The sequence below is a fragment of the Gallinula chloropus genome (genome assembly GCF_964237585.1).
Source record: "Gallinula chloropus genome assembly, chromosome: 19".
Taxonomy (NCBI): Eukaryota; Metazoa; Chordata; class Aves; order Gruiformes; family Rallidae; genus Gallinula; species Gallinula chloropus.
Genome location: NC_140104.1, coordinates 12964158 through 12974151, shown reverse-complemented (window position 1 = coordinate 12974151; position 9994 = coordinate 12964158). Strand labels below are relative to the sequence as shown.

General features: G+C 49.2%; 1 pseudogene across 1 annotated transcript; it reads left to right on the top strand.

The window, feature by feature from the left end:
- The first annotated feature begins 5560 nt into the window (after positions 1 to 5560).
- On the top strand, positions 5561 to 6484 carry LOC311199088 (olfactory receptor 14A16-like; annotated as a pseudogene). The gene has a single exon. The product of its transcript is annotated as an olfactory receptor 14A16-like (transcript).
- The last annotated feature ends 3510 nt before the right edge of the window (positions 6485 to 9994 follow it).

Sequence of the window (9994 nt, the reverse complement as noted above, 5' to 3'; positions counted from 1 at the left end):
AGACAATTAAGGGCTGGAGCATCTGCCCTATGAGGAAAGGATGATTGAGCTGGGACTATTCAGCCTTGAGAAAAGAAGGTTAAGAGGTGATCCTATTAATGTTTGTAAGTGTCTGAATTGTTGGACACTGGGTGAAATGGCCAGCCTCTTATCAATGGTCTGTAGGGGCAGAACAAGGGGCAATGGTTTCAAGTTGCAACACAGGAAGTTCTGCACCAACATGCAGAAAGACTTTTTCCCAGTAAGGGTGTCAGAGCCCTGGGACAGGCTGCCCAAGGGGGCTGTGAAGTGTCCTTCTCTGGCGATATTGAAGACCCCTCTGGACACTGACATGTGCGACCTGTCCTAGGGAACCCACTTTGGCAGGGGGTTGGACCCAATGATCTCTTGAGGTCCCTCCAACCCCTATGATTCTGTGACTCTGTGACTGATGGATTGTGAGGCAAGGGGATTAACTGATACATTGAAAGATGAGGTAAGGGGAGATGTGAGGTAAAGAGTTTGACTGATATATAGATACTGAGGTAAGCTGATAGACATAAATAGATTGTGAGGTAAGGTGATTCACTGATAGATAGATGTGAGGTAAGGGGATTGATAGAGAGATTGTGACATAAGGGGATTGTGAGGTATGATGACTAAGAGTTAGGGGGATTATGAAGTCACAGGATTGATTGACAGACAGATTGTGAGGTAAGGGGATTGACTGAGAATGAGTGGCAAAGAGAGTGACTAATAGATTGTGAGGTAAGGGGATTTTGAGGTAAAGGGATTGTGAGGTAAGGGGAATGTGAGGTAAGGGGATTGTGAGGTAACGGATTGACTGATAGATACAAGGTAAGCAGATTGATTGAATATTGGTTGTGAAGTAAGGAGATTTACTGATACATAGATTATGAGGTAATTGGATTGTGAGGAAAGGGGATTTTGAGTTAAGGAGTTTTTGAGGTAAGGAGATTGATTCATAGATAGACTGTCAGGTAAAGAGATTGACTGAGAAATAGATTGTGAGGTCAGGAGATCGACTGATAGATAGTTTGTGAGGTAAGGAATTTGACAGATTGTGAGTTAAGTGCATTGTGAGGTAAGGATTTTGTGACTGTCGCAGTTTGGTGTAGCTGGGTGCTGGGAGAGAACTGGGGCTGCAGAAAATGTCTCATGTAAGGAACAGCTAGAGCTCTCTGCAGGTCCTGAAGAGTAAACATCAGCCAATTCAAGGCCATAGGTGCTGCTGACCTGGGCCGAGCGAATCTGCGATGGTCACAGAGCCTCTGGGAATCACACAGAGGAGAAAAAAACCACAAGCAGCTGCAACGCCCATCCTGAAGTGAGGCCAGAGGGAGGTCCCAGGGAACTGAAGGCCTGTCAGCCTGACCTCAGTGCTGGGGAAGGTGATAGAACAAATCATCTTGAGTCCCATCATGCAGCACATGCAGGACACTCAGATGATCAGGCACAGTCAGCATGGGTTTAGGAGAGGCAGATCGTGATGGACCAACCTGATCTCCTTCTATGACAAGGTGACCTGCTGCTCAGGAGATGAGGGGAAGGCTGTGGATGTGGTCTATCTAGATTTCAGTGAAGCCTTAAAAGCTGTCTGCCAAAGCATTTCCCCCTCTGGAGAAACTAGCCGCTCATGGATTAGATGGGTACACTCTGTGCTGGGTTAGAAACTGGCTGGGCAGCCAGTCCCAAAGGCATGTGGTGAACAGAGTTAAGCCCAGTTGGCGGCAGGTCAAAAGGTGTGTTCTCCAGGACTCAGTGCTGGGGCCTGTCCACTTTAACATCTTTATTTATGATCTGGATGAGGGGATCGAGTGCACCCTCAGTAAGTTTTCAGATGACACCAAATTGTGTGGGAGCATTAATTGTCTGGATGACATGTAGGCTCTGAAGAGTGATCTGGACAGGCTGGATCAATGGGCAGAGGCCAATTGTATGAGGTTCTTGGGTTCTTGTGGCCAAGTGCCAGGTCCTGCGCTTTGATCAGAATAACCCCAGGCAACGCTACAGGCCTGGGTCAGAGTGGTTGGAGAGCTCCCTGGAGGAAAAGGATCTGGGGGTGTCCGTGGATACCTTGGCTGAACATGAGCCAGCACTGTGTCCAGAAGAAGGGCAAGAAGGCCAACAGCATCCTGGCCTGGAACAGGAATAGTGTGACCAGCAGGAGTAGGAAGTGATTGTTCCATTACCCTCAGCTCTGGTGAGGCTGCACCTCGAGTGCTGTGTCCGGTTTTGGGCCTTGCACTACAAGAAGGACACTGTGAAGCAGGAGTGTGTCCAGAGAAGGGCAACAAAGCTGATGAAGGACTTGAAGGACAAGTCCTCTGAGGAGCAGCTGAGGCAACTGGGGCATTTTAGCCTTGAGAAAAGGAGGCTGAGGGGGAGACCTTGCCGCTCTCTACAACTACCTGCAAGGAGGAATGTAGAGAGGTGAGAGCCAGTGTCTTCTCTCAGGGAACAAGTGACAAGATGAGAGGGAATGGTTTCAAATTGCACCAGGGGAGATTTAGGTTGGATATCAGGAAGAATTTCATTACTGAAACATTAGTCAAGTATTGGAGCAGGCTGGGCAGGAAAGTGGTGGAGTCACCATCCCTGGAGGGATTTAAAAGGTTCCTATAGATGTTGTGCTTGAGGACATGGCCTAGAGGTTGACTAGGGAGGGGTAGGCTTTGTTGGACTCAATGATCATAAAGGCCTCTGTGATTCTATGATTCTATGGTACAGTTCCAGGAAATTCCCGTTCTAACATGCTGGGAAAGCACTGTCATTCAGAAACATAGTTGAGTGGTTCTGCTGTTGAAAATGTGCTTGTAAAATTTTTATAACTGTCAGGGGGGAAAAAAAGGAATAAAAAGTTGTGCCCCTTTCCAGGCAGAGATGATGGAAACAGAGCACAGCTCATCATTACGCAGTGTCTGGGTCACACAAGACCAAGAGATACTGCATTAGCAATGGGATGAAGGTGGTCCGTGTTATTAAAGCTGAGACAAACTAGGAAGAGGAAAACAAACCCAAACCCAACAGCTAAAAACCCTACTAAATACAGACTGGTCCTAACATGAGTTACATGGCCAGTGATACACAGAATGAGCAGATTGTTGCTGCTTCGAGACATCCAGTCATCACTTTCCAAACAGCTTCATTGAGCACTTGGTTCCTCATGTTGTAGATGGGAAATTTTAATTCTGGAGGAACCACTGACTAAATATTGTCACTACCAGGTGCAAATGATGGAGAGAAGCTTCAGGTAGGTGAACACAGCAGTGATGAGGAACAGGGAGACCATGGCCAGGTGAGGGAGGCAGGTGGAAAAGGCTTTGTGCTGTCCCTGCTGCGAGGGGATCCTCAGCACAGCCCTGAAGATCTGCACATAGGACACCACGATGAACACAAAACACCCAAAAGCTAGACATGCTCTGATTACAATTTCACTGAGGTAGGACCATGAGTGAGAGAGCTTGAGGATCTGGGAGATTTCTCAGAAGAACTGGTCACAGGCATTGCCCTCGCAGAGGGGCAGTGACAATGTATTGGCCGTGGGGATCAGAGCACTGTGAATCACAACGCTGGGACAGTATTTTTAAGAAGGGAAATAAAACCCAGCAGCTCCTTTTTGCCACCAGAGAAAGGAGTGAGAAAGTGTAAGGGATTTTGCAGACAACAAGGTCAGTGAAGTAGGGGTAGAAGGTCCTCCAAGCCTCATTGCAGAGATTCCCCTGCAGCCCGTGGAGAAGCCCATGGTGAATGGGGCTGTTCCCACACAGCCCATGTTGGATGATGTGGAACAGTGATTCTACCTGCAGCCGATAGAGGTCCCCAAGGTTGAGCATGTGAGGACACTGAAAGAGGCTGTGACCTCATAGGAAGCCTGTGCTGGAGCAGGTTTGCTGGCAGGGCTGTGGAGGACCCAGGCTGGAGCTGCCTGTTGCTGAAGGATGGCACCCCATTAAAGTGACTCACTCTGGAGCAGTTGGTGCTGATTTGAAGCCATGTGGGAAGGACTCACGTTGGAGGGGTTCATGGAGGACTGTCTCCTGTGGGTGGGACCCAATGCTGGAGCAAGGGGAGCACTGAGTAGTCCTCCCCCTGAGCAGGAAGGAGCAGCTGAGATGATGTGTGATGAACAGACCCCAACCCCCATTCCCTGTCCCCCAGTGCCACTCAGTCGGAGAGAGAAGAGAGTTAAAGAGTGAAGTGGACCTTGGGATAAGAAGGGAGGGTCATAGGTGCGTGTTTAAAAATATCATTTCTTTAGGTTTTTTTTTCTCATTGCTCTGCTCTCTTTGCCTTTAGTGATGCAATAGATTGATTTTATTGTTGGTGTCAAGACTGTATTGCCAATGAGAGTAACAGCTGCATGACCTCCCCCTGTGCTTTCTCCCTGCATGATTTCTCCCTGTGCTGATCATTCTGCTCCCAGGCAGAATGATCTCAGAGATGAGATCATAGAGCAATCCCCATGAGGCCTGCGACACCAAGAGGGAGCCTACAAGAACTGGTCTTCTCCTGCTGAGCTGGGCCAGGCTCCTGGGATGGAGGGAGCCCATTGCAACCCGGCAGCGCTGCAGAGAGACTGCTCTGCCCAGGAGCAGCTCCTTTGCCAAGCACACAGGGCTGGGGACACTGCCTGTAGGCACCTGTGAGGCTGAGAGTGCTGATGGATGCTGAGAGCTCACTGGAGGAGAAAGGTAAAAGAGACTTTGCCTTGAATTTTCTGCTCTTGGTGACTGGGTGGGAAGAGGGAGCTGAGCTTTTCTCGATAACTTTGCAGAAGGCAGTGCAAACTCATTGGTCATTAAGACTTGTCAGAGCATCTCCTGAGCCCTGGACACAAAGAGGTTCCCCGGGGCAGTGCCCTGATGCCAGGAGGGGCCTGCAGAGCAGAGCTGAGCACAGGGCAGTTTGGATGAGGTCTGTGAGCACAGAGCGGGAGGTGACATGGGCAAAGAGAAGCTGCTGCAGGGACAGCTCCAGGCAGCAGAGACTGTCATGTATGGAGAAGGAGCTGCTCTCAGCAATGCCTTGACAGTGGGGATTTAGTACCTCCCTGACATTCCTTGCAATGCAGACCCTTTCCCTCACCAACCCCCTGGTTTCTGCCACCCAGCAGAGACTGCACACAGAGTTCCAGGGTTTCAGGCTGAGTCTTCTCCTTGGCAGACCAACCTGCAGAGAGGAAAAAGCCCTGAGTGCCTGTCTGTCTGTCCCTGTACTTCCAGCCATGGCTGGAGCATTTCTCCCTCTGTCCCTGCCCTGTCCTTGCTGTCTTTGTCACCCAGTTAACTGGGGCTCTGGGCACATCCATTGGAGGGGAAGACCTTGAGATGACACTCACTTCAGGACCCCTGTCTACAGACATCCCACAGGACTTCCCTCTTTCCATCAGTGACAGACTCAAGCCAGCACAAAGCAGACCTCCCAAAAGGGACCTGCCAAAAGTCTCCCTGAATACAAAGAGTCAACCTGAGGGCATTCCATAAGTAGTGGAAGGGATTTCCCCAAATTCTCTCTGTCTTTTCCTCCTTCAACAGGTCTCCACACTTGACAGCAGCAGATGTCCAACAGCAGCTCCATCAGCCAGTTCCTCCTCCTGCCCTTTGCAGACACACGGGAGCTGCAGCTCCTGCACTTCTGCCTCTTCCTGGGCATCTACCTGGCTGCTCTCCTGGGCAATGGCCTCATCATCATCACCATAGCCTGTGACCACCACCTCCACACCCCCATGTACTTCTTCCTACTCAACCTCTCTGTACTTGACTTTAGCTGCATCTCCACCACTGTTCCCAAATCCATGGCCAATTCCTTGTGGGATACCAGGGCCATTTCCTACACAGGATGTGTGGCTCAAATCTTTTTCTTTGTATTTTTGATCGTCACAGAGTTCTGTCTTCTCACTGTCATGGCCTATGACCGCTACGTTGCCATCTGCTACCCCCTGCACTACGGGACCCTCCTGGGCAGCAGAGCTTGTGTCCACATGGCAGCAGCTGCCTGGGGCAGTGGGTTTCTCTATTCTGTGCTAGACACAGCCAATACATTTTCCCTTCCCCTCTGCAAGGGCAATGCTGTTGACCAGTTCTTCTGTGAAATCCCCCAGATCCTCAAGCTCTCCTGCTCAGATGACTACCTCAGGGAAAATGGAGTTATAATTTTTGGTGTCTGTTTAAGTTTTGGGTGATTTGTGTTCATTGTGGTGTCCTATGTGCAGATCTTCAGGGCTGTGCTGAGGATCCCCTCACAGCAGGGACGGCACAAAGCCTTTTCCACCTGCCTCCCTCACCTGGCCGTGGTCTCCCTGTTTATTTTCACTGGTGTGTTTTCCTACCTGAAGCCGCCCTCCATCTCCTCCCTATTTTTGGACCTGGTACTGACATTTCTTTACTCGGTGTTTCCACCAGCAGTGAACCCCCTCATCTACAGCATGAGGAACCAGGAGCTCAAGGATGCTGTGTGGAAACTAATGACTGGATCTTTCTAAGCAGCAATAAACTGCTTACCTTCTCCTACATATTACTGGCCCTTTTTAGTAGGGTTTTTATTTATTTGAAGTTTTTGTCTTTCTTCATTGTCTGAGCTATAATATGATGGGACACGTTTATCTTATTCCTAATGAGGTATCTGCACATCTAGTGTGACCCATACACTTTTTGATGAGGAGCTGGGCTCTCTTTCCATCATGTCTGCCTGGAAATGTGCAGAATTTTTTTTTTTCTTTTACTATCTCCTGACATTAATTAAATATTTAGAAGCACATTTGCATCAGCTGAATCAGTCGACTACTTGTCTGAAATGGCAATGCTTTCACACAATGACACAACAGGAATTTCCTGGAATTGTGCCATAGAATCATAGCATCACTAAGGTTGAAAGAGACCCTTACGATCATTGAGTCCAACCACAGCCTCACCATGCCTAGACTGTGACCTGAAGCACAACACCTACATGCCTTTTAAATACTTCCAGGGAAGCTGATTCCACCACTTCCCTGGGCAGCCTATTCCAATACTCTTCTACCCTTTAAGTAAAGGAATTCTTCCTGACATCTAACCTAACTCTCCCCTGGTGCAAATGGAAACATTTCACAGAATCGGAGAATCACAAGGTTTGAAAAGACCTTTAGGATGTTGTGACCCATGTGCAAAAACACCAACTCCACTTGGTGTTGTTAAACCTCATCCCATTGGTCTCAGCCATTTGGTCCAGCCTGTTCAGGTCCCTTTGAAGACCCTCTCTCCCCTCAGGCAGATCAGCACTTCCTCCCAGCTTAGTGTCATCTTCAGACTTACTGAAGGAACATTTTGATCCCTTCATCCAGGTCATTGATAAAGATGTTGAACAGAACTGGACCCACGACTGAGCCCTGGGGGACGCCACTGGTGACCGGTCTCCAGCTGGATTTTGTTCCACTCACCACCACCCTTTGGGCCCGACCATCCAGACAGTTTTGAATGCAGCTGAGGGTCCAGATGTCCAGGCCATTGGCAAAAAGAAGTTGTGAGAGATGAAGGATCTTACTGGCCTGAAACCTCCTCAGGCTGTGCACCACTGGAAACAGTAAAGTTGACCCCCTTCACATGCTGTTTGGCCATAGCAGGCAGCTGAGGAGAGAGATTTCATGGTTATGAAACTGCATCATGTTTAACTGCTGTTTGTTGTCAGAGAAATCTGTCCATGCCTGTGAGCACAGATGATGCCAGGAAAAAGGTTTGGAGTCCCAGGAAGCCAGTGAGTGAACTGCTGGGATTGGGGAAGAGAAAGGTTCTCCATGCAGGGCTGGATCTGAAGAGACTGCTTTTCCTGCCTGTCCAGATCTCCTTAGGAGACCTCTGGACCAGCCCCCATTGCAGCATGCTGCTGAACTGTCTTCCATGATCAGAGATATGACAGAATCATTTTTTTCCTATGAAAAAACCCTCCATTGTGAAACTCCTTTGAAATTTTCATCTCTCAAATAAAACCTCCCCAATTAGTCATACAAGCACTAATTATTTTAAAGACAATTACGTGGAGAGCCATGCTTGTAAGGGCTTTCTGGTTGTTAATGAGCCCCATGGTGTGATTTCTTCTGAGTCCACAGACCTCAGATACCAAGAGGAGAGTGAAGAAATCTCTCAAGAAGTTAAATTCAAGAATAAAGCTCAAACTGCCTTGAATCATTCAGGAACCCCAGTGGGAGAAATTATTGACAAAGCCTCCCAGGGGCTCGTTAGAGCAGACAACTGGAGGCCATGAGGACAAACACAGGCAAAGCACAGGCAGCTCTGATGCTGACGACACCCTGGCTTGGTCTGAGGAAGCAGAAATGCCAAGTGCTGACCCTCAGCCCCTGGGCAGGCAGATCCTGATCCTCACCTGTGTCTCAGGGAAGGACAGGGGTAACACATATGGTGACCTGCCCTGGGGTGGGTGCAAGGAGGCAACAATGCTCCATGGCCATGAGGACAATGTGTCTCCTCTGAGGCCTCTGTGGCAGAGCCATCAGCCATAGCCAAGGGGGCAAAGACCTTGTTTCTCTCAGGACCTTTCAGCCTGGGCAGCACCCTTGGCCATCTGCAGGACAGCCCATCCCACACTACCCCATGCCTTTGCCTGTTTTCCTTCAGGCTGCAGGCATCAAAACCCCTCCCCCACCACACTTTCACCCCACAATATCCCTGCCTGTTCTGCTGTCTCTCCCTCCTCGCCTGCTGTTCCCACAAAGACCTCGTATCTATCAGGTACTTTCAGCCTGGCTGGCACCCTTGGCCATCTGCACCACAGCCCATCCCACACTTCCCTCTCCCTTCTCACCAGCTGATCCCAGAAACACAAAGCCACCAGCTCACCCACACTTGCTCTTGAGTGACGTTTTGCACCACAGCACTATCCTCAGAATGAGATTTCTTTATCTTCATGGCCACTCTGACCTTCAAAGCTGCAGTTCCACACGAACTTCCTTTTCATGTTTTCTTTCCATGTTGCACAGAGTGGGTTTCCCTCAGTCTCCCCTTCAACAGGCTAAAGAAGCTGTGTGTCTCAGCCTCTCCACACAAGACCCCTAGCCATATCTGGGCAGATTTTTATCTGACAACGTGACAGCTCCTCTCCTTCCTCCAGACTGGGGAGCCCCACACTGGGACTGACTGCTCCAGACTTGGCCACACCAGTGCTGAGTCCACATGGACCAGAACAGCCTTTGTCTGTGTGGCCACACTCCTGACAGTGCAGCCCAATGTGCCCATGGCCAAATTCCTGTTCAGCACCTCTGACTGCTATGGCTTCCCCTGCAATGCCCAAATTCTTCTCATTGCAGCCAGTTCTCCACCCATCATCTCTGAGCTGCCTTGATGTGGGGGTGTTGTGCTGGAAACTTTTCTCATGGTTTCACCTCAGGGGGGCGACAACATGAAAATTAATTCCACCCCAGCCAAATTAAGATCAGATTAAGAAGATCTCCTCTGGATGGGAATCTTCTTGATGTTTTTATTCAAATCTAATCCCAGAGTTTCTCAAGGTTTGTTTGAAGTGACGCTCCATTGTGTTAATGGTTCCTGTGTGCCTACAGATGGCTCTCCAACTGGTGGTGCAACTAACAAAGTGACAGCAATACATGTTAAACAAGGTGAGAAATAAGAAATAAAACCAAGAGATCCTTTCTAAATGACATTGCAGTGGGCCACTGGAAGAAGCCTCATGTCCTCACAGTCTGCTCCCCCTTGTCTTGGAAGAAAACCACTGTTGTAGCTGTCTGAGGGTCAAAACAGGAGGGCTCAACTCATAAGAATGCTTTTGGAGGACAGTGATGATATTACTGGACTCAGACAATCACAGAGTACCCGTCTGAAAGGGAACTCAGGGACTATATAGTCCAACCATTTTCGTCAAGGGCTCAGTCTCAAGAAAAGCACCACACAGACCAACTGGCCCCACCCCCCATCCCACTGACTCTTACAAATGTCTGATGTTGGGGAATCGGTCACTTCCCATGGAACATTGTGCAAACCCTGGT